Raw genomic sequence first — 8,953 nt, forward strand, 5'->3', positions numbered from 1 at the left:
TTGGATAAGGGGAAAACAGACGAAAGTAAGAAAGAGGAAGAGGAAAAACGCAGGTGGCATCTGATCCCTCAGACGTTTGTCAATTGGCTGCAGGTGTTTGCGATTTTGGCAAGTGTGATAGGGGAGAAGGCGCCAGAGAATTGCTCTGCTCTGTTCTGCTATATGGACCCCAGAGGGGAAGCGCACAGGGTTTATGGGGGTCAAGCTTGGCTACGGTATGACTAGCAGTTCAGGCAGAGGAAGGCTATTCGTCCTGCAATATGATGGGATCAAAAGGACATTGGTTTGTGGCTGCAGCTCATGGCGCCATCCAGGTTTGGTCATTCCTTTCAGGGCGGAGCCATGGTCATTGGGCAGTCTACCTCTCAGGAGAGTACACAGGGGGCCGGAGGCCAGTCTGGTCAGTCGGGAGTACAGAAGCACGGATTATGCTGGCAGTTTAACAAAGGCCAGTGTAAATTCGGGACCACCTGCAAGTTCAAACACCTGTGCTCGCACTGCAGTGGTTCCTCTCATGGCACCACTAAAAGTTTACAAAAAACAAGGCTGGAAAATAGTAATACCAAAGGGGTGATGCCAGTGAAGCTGGGCGTGATGGTCTCCTATCTAAGTAGGTTCCCAGATAGGAGTAGGGTGGACCTTTTATTGTCAGGTTTCTGAGCTGGTTTTAGGATCTTTGCTCCTCCATTTGAAATATCCCGGTTGCCAAAGGAGAAGATGGTAGCTTTGCGGGAAGAGGTGGCACGAGCAAGGCATTTGAAAAAGCTGTCACTACGAGAAGTTCAATCGCTTCTTGGGAAGTTAAATTTTGCTTGTCGCATTATCCCGATGGGGAGAGTTTTTTCTCATACAGTAGGTTGGCCAGCACCACGGTGGGAGTTCGGGCTGCACATCATTTTATTCATCTATCTAGCGAGCGTAAAGCAGATCTGGAGGTTTGGGATAGGTTTTTAGCGCATTACAACGGCCGTTCTTTGCTCATGGAGGAGGTAGTGGGCAATGCTGATTTGGATTTGTGTATGGATGCTTCCAGCGGGGTTGGTTTTGGGGCATATTGTAGAGGTCAGTGGTGTGCCCCTAGGTGGCTGAAGAATGGTTTGCGTTTGGTTTAGTCAAAAATGTATCAGTGCTAGAGATATTTCCCATTTTGGTAGCCATTTATTTGTGGAGGGGTGATTTTCAAGACAGGAGAGTTCGCTTCAATTGTGATAATATGGGTGTAGTGTGCGCTATCAATAGTTTGATGGCATCTTCACCTCCGGTGGTACGGATTCTTCGGCAGTTGGTTTTGTCTTGCTTGTCCATAAATTAGCACATTACTGCCTCGCATGTGCCAGATGTGAAGAATTCCATTGCTAATTCCTTGTCTTGTTTGCAGTGGCAGCATTTCCGGTTGCTGGTCCTGGATGTGGAGGAACAGGATTTGGAGTGTCCGTCGGAGCTTTGGAGCGTGGTCTCCAGGCTGCAGAACTTTTGATCCGGTCGTCTTTGGCTCCCAGCACGTGGGCCACTTATCAATCAGTATGGTGTTTGTGAGAGAATTGGTTGGTGTCATGCAGGGGTAGCAGTATCGGTGAGAACCAGGTGGGATCATTATTATCGTGGTTGAGTTGTGGGGCAGCTGAGGGGTGATCAGCAGCAAAAGTTTGGCGGATTAGTGCAGCATTGATTTTTGGTTTCAAGCTTCGGGGTCAGAGAGACTTGATGAAAATATTTCAGGTAAAGCAAGCACTTAAAGGGTTTAGAAGAAGGGGCAGTCAGGGGGACGTGAGGTACCCAGTTTCCTTTAAGGTGTTGGAACAGTTAGGTGCATGCATGGATGAGATTTGTGTCTCTAATTTTGAGGCTGCACTTTTTCGTCTGGCTTTTTCTCTTGCCTTTTTTGGGGCGTTAAGGGTTGTGGAAATTGTGTCCCCCTCCCGGACCAGGAGGGGAAGGGTAAGCGGGTAGTGTTAGGTGTAGTGACGGGATCTTTGATATGCCCGATACGCTCTTTACAGGCTTTTAATACTTTTCAGCCTGTAAAAAGGGTCCATTGTTGAGTCATGAAAATGGCTCTTTTCTTTCAATATTTCAGTTTGTTATGGCATTCAGGCAGGGTTTGGCTTTGTTGGGGTTAGATGCCTCTCGGTTTTCAGCTCATTCATTTTGGATTGTGGCAGCAACGGTGGCAGCGGTTGGTGGTTTGGCCCCGGAAGTAGTACAGCAGATTGGGAGATAGGAATACAGGCATTGCAGAAGTTATATTAAGCCTCAAGGAGTGGGGGTTGTTCCATACACCGTGTTCCAAATTATTATGCAAATTATATTTTTCTTAGATTTTCCTAAATGGTCAGTGCAAATTACAGTCAGTCTAATAAAAGTCATCACCCGTTAGATTATACATCGAATTTTATTGAAGAAACCTCCCAATTATAACAGTGTAATCTCAAAAATGAATAAAAACTCAAAATGCACTGTTCCAAATTATTAGCACAGTAGAATTTCTAAACATTTGATATGTTTTAAAGAACTGAAAATGCTCATTTGTGGAATTTGCAGCATTAGGAGGTCACAATCACTGAACAACAAAGCTATTTAACTCCAAAACATCCTAACAGGCCAAGTTACATGTAACATAGGAACCCTTCTTTGATATCACCTTCACAATTCTTGCATCCATTGAACTTGTGAGTTTTTGGAGAGTTTCTGCTTGTATTTCTTTGCATGAAGTGAGAATAGCCTCCCAGAGCTGCTCTTTTGATGTGAACTGCCTCCCACCCTCATAGATCTTTTGCTTGATGAAACTCCAAAGGTTCTCTATAGGGTTGAGGTCAGGGGAAGATGGTGGCCACACCATGAGTTTATCTCCTTTTATGCCCATTGCAGCCAATGACTCAGAGGTATCCTTTGCAGCATAGGATGGTGCATTGTCATGCATGAAGATGATTTTGTTCCTGAAGGCACTTTTCTGCTTTTTGTACTATGGAAGAAAGTTGTCAGTCAGAAACTCTATATACTTTGCAGAGGTCATTTTCACACCTTCAGGAACCTTAAAGAGCCCTACCAGCTGTTTCCCCATGATTCCGGCCCAAAACATGATACCTCCACCTTCTTGCTGACGTCGCAGTCTTGTTGGGACGTGGTAGTCATCCACCAACCATCCACTACTCCATCCATCTGGACCATCCAGGGTTGCTCAACGCTCATCAGTAAACCAGACTGTTTGGAAATTAGTCTTCATGTATGTCTGGGCCCACTGCAACCGTTTCTGCTTGTGAACACTGTTTAGGGGTGGCCGAATAGTAGGTTTATGCACCACAGCAAGCCATTGAAGGATCCTACACCTTGAGGTTCGAGGGACTCTAGAGGCACCAGCAGCTTCAAATAACTGTTTGCTGCTTTGTAATGGTATTTTGGCAGCTGCTCTCTTAAACCAATGAATTTGGCAGAAACCTTCCTCATTATGCCTCTATCTGCATGAACTCTGTCTGTGCTCTGTTTCAGTCACAAATCTCTTCACAGTATGATGATCACTCTTAAGTTTTCGTGAAATATCTAATATCTAATATCTAATGCATTGCACTATTTGATGCTTTTCGGCAGCAGAGAGATCCTTTTTCTTTCCCATGTTACTTGAAACCTGTGGCCTGCTTAATAATGTGGAACATCATTTTTAAGTAGTTTTCATTTAATTAGAATCACCTGGAAAACTAATTATCACATGAGACACAATACCATCCACGAATTTAGTTGAAAAACAAAACAATTAAGTCTTTATGACACTTAAATCCAATTTGCATAATAATTTGGAACACAGTGTAAGGGGTGTGCGGATTGTTGTTACTTTGTTATAAGAGTTGGTTGAAAGATGTTTATATTTTGTCATAGGTACTAATTCTCTGTTGATCTGGATCTTGGGCCATTCCTACGTCCATTGGGGTGCAAGGCATGCGGATATGCGGCGTGAGGGAAGGCAACTTGATTTCCCCAGGAACGTAGCAGTCATCAAGTGGCTGGGTTTCAGGGGCATGGAATGGAATAGGGTCATTCAGGAAGTACAGTACAGACCAAAAGTTTGGACACACCTTCTCATTTAAAGATTTTTCTGTATTTTAATGACTATGCAAATTGTAAATTCACACTGAAGGCATCAAAACTATGAATTAACACACGTGGAATTATATACTTAACAAAACAGTGTGAAACAACTAAAGATATGTCTTATATTCTAGGTTCTTCAAAGTAGCCATCTTTTGCTTTGATGACTGCTTTGCACACTCTTGGCATTCTCTTGATGAGCTTCAAGAAGTAGTCACCAGAAATGGTTTTCACTTCACAGGTATGCCCTGTCAGGTTTAATAAGTGGGATTTCTTGCCTTATAAATGGGGTTGGGACTATCAGTTGTGTTGAGCAAAAGTCTGGTGGATACACAGCTGATAGTCCTACTGAATAGACTGTTAGAATTTGTATTATGGCAAGAAAAAGGCAGCTAGTCATGAAAATACAGAAAAATCTTTAAATGAGAAGGTGTGTCCAAACTTTTGGTCTATATTGTATATAGTAGCGCCAGGCTCGATAGGCCACCAGATATTCTGGTGCTGCACGTTGGAGGGAATGACCTGGGGTTCGCACATTTCTAGAGTTTGTGAGGGACATCAAACATGACTTACTAAGTTTATGGATATGCAAATTGCCTCTTCTGAGAAAAAGAGGACTTAAACTCTATAGCGCCACCTGTTGGAAGTAGCGATCCTACAAGTCACAATCAACCCTTTAACGAGTCGTGCAATATGACTTAGGATAAAAGCCAAATTAGTATCTCAATTCACAGACACGGTGTTTCGGGCAGTTGGCCCTCGTCAGTGCGAAGCATGAGAACTGATTTGGCTAGGTGAGAGGCTCTGGACTGGCGTCTAAGGGGTATCGTTTCTCCTTATGGAGAGTGACATACCATCTCTGGCTTGTCATGGTAAGGAGGCTTATTCGCCGTGCAATGCTCCTCTGGGAAATATAATTTGCAAATTGCCTCTTCTGAGAAAAAGAGGACTTAAACTCTATAGCGCCACCTGTTGGAAGTTTATGGATATCTTTTAGGGGCCTGACTGTGGTGTGGTCAGACACAGGTCCGTGGAAATGCTGGCGTCAATCTAGATCAGTCGAAAAAATCAATAAGGCAAGAATAAAGGTGAATCGGGCAGTATCCAGTTTTGCACTCAGGAACGGAGGTGTGGCGGTGCATCATTTTGAGTTGGACGAAGGGGTTGAGGAATTCTTACCGGGAGATGGGGTGCATTTGAATGCTGTTGGCATTGATCTGTGGGCACTCGTTATACAGAATGGTATCCAGAGGGCCATAGCTGTTCAGTCTGGGGGCGTCTCGGGCATTTGAGGTGGTCAAATGCCTTTGTTGTGGCAGTTGGGGGGGGGTCCTTGAAGTTGGTGCTAAATTGGTCTGGGGGAACTGTGGGTGTATGAATTCCTCAATTGGTGTTATATTATGGTTTTCTGGTCTGGTAATTTTGGGGGGATTTTGGCAATGTCTGGCCAGATCTCCAGAGTTAAGTGGACAATGGAACCCTCAGGTGCTCCCGAGCCAGTGGGGTAACAGCTGGGAGTAAGTTATGGTCTGTTATTTTGTCCACAGTTCAGTATGGTTAATCACCAGATTTTTGAGCTTCAAGGAACATTCCTGTGTTGTTTATTTACTGTTAAATATTTGTATGTTTTATAATAAAGGCTGCTGTGGCCAATTAAAATCCAATATTTGGTGTTAGTGTCAATACCAATGTCAAGTAAGGATGGCAAAATGATTTTGGCATTAACTCCAACACACATACATCTGTAAACTAATGCATGGATCCCAATATTTGCAACCCTTTTTGTAGGACTCATTTACTCCCATCCACTATCCACCCACAAAAGATCTCAGGGGTGCCAAATGTCATGCAAATTTGCATAATCTGCTCCTACCTTGTGACTATCTCAAATCGGCGATTAGATGACTGTGACTAAGGCCGGGGTCAAACTTGCGAGTGCAATGAAGAAACTCGTACGAGTCTCTCTCATCAATACCCAGAAGCTTGGACCTGAGTATTCAGCTGCATAGAAATACATGCAGCCGCACACCCCAGTCCCAATGCCGGCGGCAGTGGCAGCTATTGATGCGAGAGACCCACGCGAGTTTCTCATATTGCACACGCAAGTGTGACCCTGGCCTAACAGTGCAATCATTTGCCATAGCCTGTTCATTTCATTCTATATACAGCATGTGAACGAGTTAGAATGAACAAGTAAAAAACCTTGTGTTAGGGCTAGCGGAACGCACCGAGTAATAGGTAGATAGCTACAAGGTGCGTTCGCAGCCTGGGATCCACCATGCAGAGATATCTGCTGCTAAGTAAAGGCTGGGTTAGGCTTCACCCCGTGTGAACTGATAGCGAACTCTATTGCCTCACAGAATCGCGCTGTACACAAAACTAAAACCCTAACTAGGGTTGTGCTTGCTCTGGAACTCTTCTGTGCTAACCGCACATATGAAGGAACCAGATGCTAAGACAACGGCTAATTGCCCCCACTGACGCTAGCTGCCTGCCTGAGTGTACAGTCCCAATGCTACTGCAGCGCCCCAGAGATCTGGTCGTTGCAGTAACATCGCTCTGCCACGAGGGGCAGTAAAAGGCTTTATTTATTGGGCCACTCCTCACATTGATAAAATTAGGGGTTGGACAGGAAGTTAGGCAGAACGAAGCCTGGGAGAGCTCCAGGGAGGACCTGTCAGAACTGGGAAATCTGGCAGGTACCTAGCAAAAGGACAGATTGCTACGGAACCGCGCCTGCACTACCTTGCAGCGGTATCCTAAGAAAGAGACACGAAGCGAAGGATATTGTGGAACAGTGAGAAACAAGATCAGCACAAAGGAGATCCAGTAGGAGTCGTGCCCCGAGAACGGCAACATCCTACTGAGGCGCATAGCCGGTGGCCGGAGCACCGAGGAAGCAACAGTCTCCACGCATTACTTCAAACAGCGGCAGGACAGTTAATTACAGGTTGGCTGTCTACCATACAACACCTAAGAAGGACATAGGAGGCAATCGTGGGAGAGGGGCGACACTAGGGTTCCAGAATAACTCCAGGCCTTCCTGTCATAAAGGTGCGTCCTAGCCATAACATACCTGGGGGACGGAGAAGGGAAAAATCTAGAAAGAACGAGAACAGAAGTTGTGAGGACTATCCTGAATGCTCAGCAGGGAAGCACTACAACACACAGGCGCTAGTGGGTAGACACTGATTTCCACCTGCAAAGGGAACTCTGGATGTGCCTTCGGACCGGCCGGTCTCAGACAGCCCTGTTGACAGTGCCCTGAATTGAGGATCCTGAAACCTTCAGTAAAAGGTAAAGAAACTGAACCCTGTGTTCTCGTTATTCCTCGCACTACGCACCATCACCCTTTATTGGACGCCCCTTAGCAGGGTCACGGACCGGGTCCAGCCACCGTGACATCCCCAGAACTGAGCCAGCAGAGGACCGGTACTGAGTAACCCATGGCCCTGCGTCTGGGGGCGATCCAACTTGGCATCATGAACAGGATCTACTTAAGCCTGAGGAATCAGGTCATGTGTGCCTTGGAACTGTGATTGAACTGTGACTTATTGCAAAGACTGTGTATTGCTATTTGCCGCCAAAAATCCGCCATTGCCGCGCCGTGTGGAGCGCGAAGGGAGGAGCCATAGCTTTGTGGGTGGAGCCGGTTGGAAAAGCGCGCGGAGCGGAAGACGCGGTGAGGCGCCGACCCCGGAAGGAGAACCCCAACCCCGACAGATTAGCAAGGGAGGAGGAACAGCCACGTCGGATTTCGGAGGAGCGGAGGCGGTGGCCACAGCTGCAGACTCGGGAGCACTTCCGGATTCCGCGGTAAGCGCAGCCCCAAACCCGGTATCACCGCTAGAGGCCGCAGGGCTTATCGCTCCCACCAACCAGCCGGATACTGCCGCCACTACAGCAGCCATAATGCCCTTCTCTATGCCGTACCTACCAGGGGCTGCCTGGCTCCCGCGATACTTGAAGGGATTTGTAGCCTGCTCGAGTTTTATCCCTTGACGGAGCCTCAGGAGGTTCATATGATAATCGGCCAACTCTTTGGAGCGGCATTGAGGGAAGTAAAGTCCTGGCCCGCTGCGGACAAGAAAACTGCGCAACAAGTATTTGCCAAGCTTAATGACACCCGCACCGCTACTGAAATTAAATTGACGTTCTATGGGTGCAAGCAGCGGCCGCAGGATAGCTTACGGGACTATGCCCTTAATTTGCAGGAGGCGCTGCGGGCCATCAAGCAAAGTGACCCAAACAGCATGCAAGATGAAGATAAACTCCTGAAAGAGCGGTTCATTGAAGGGCTCCTGTGCAGTAACCAAAGGGCCCAGCTACACTTCCTGGCCATGCAGAATCCAGATCTGACTTTCGCGCAATTCAAAGATAAAGCTATCCAGGCGCTACTGGAGCGGCAGCCCAGCCGTTCCACACTTCCCAGGCGGCAAGCCCTCACATACCACCAGGAGGTGGCGCCGGACGCACCTGTCTCCGCCGAGGCCGATGCCCAGATCCTGGAAGATGACTCCCCTGCAGGACTGCGCCTCAAGATACAGGAACTGACCAGGAGCGTTGCGGCCCTAGCCCAGACCGTCCAGTCCCTACAGTAGGCCCCCAAGGAGAAGATCCAGACCGGAGGATGTCCCCTGGCAACGACCAAGGAGGGTTCCATCGACCAGAGGCAGAGACGACGATCGTTTTCATCAGGATGGATGACCTATCTGCCACCGCTGCCACCAGGTGGGCCATCTTGCAAGGTACTGTCAGTTAAACGAGCAACCCCTGGAGCCAAGGGCCAACCCCCAGGAGTAGAACGCCCAGGCCCGCAAAATTGGAGAACCAAATACGTCAGGGGGCGTCCTGTTCTCCCCATCGTGATCGA

Source organism: Ranitomeya imitator, chromosome 6, assembly GCF_032444005.1.
Source record: "Ranitomeya imitator isolate aRanImi1 chromosome 6, aRanImi1.pri, whole genome shotgun sequence".
In the NCBI taxonomy this organism is placed as follows: Eukaryota; Metazoa; Chordata; class Amphibia; order Anura; family Dendrobatidae; genus Ranitomeya; species Ranitomeya imitator.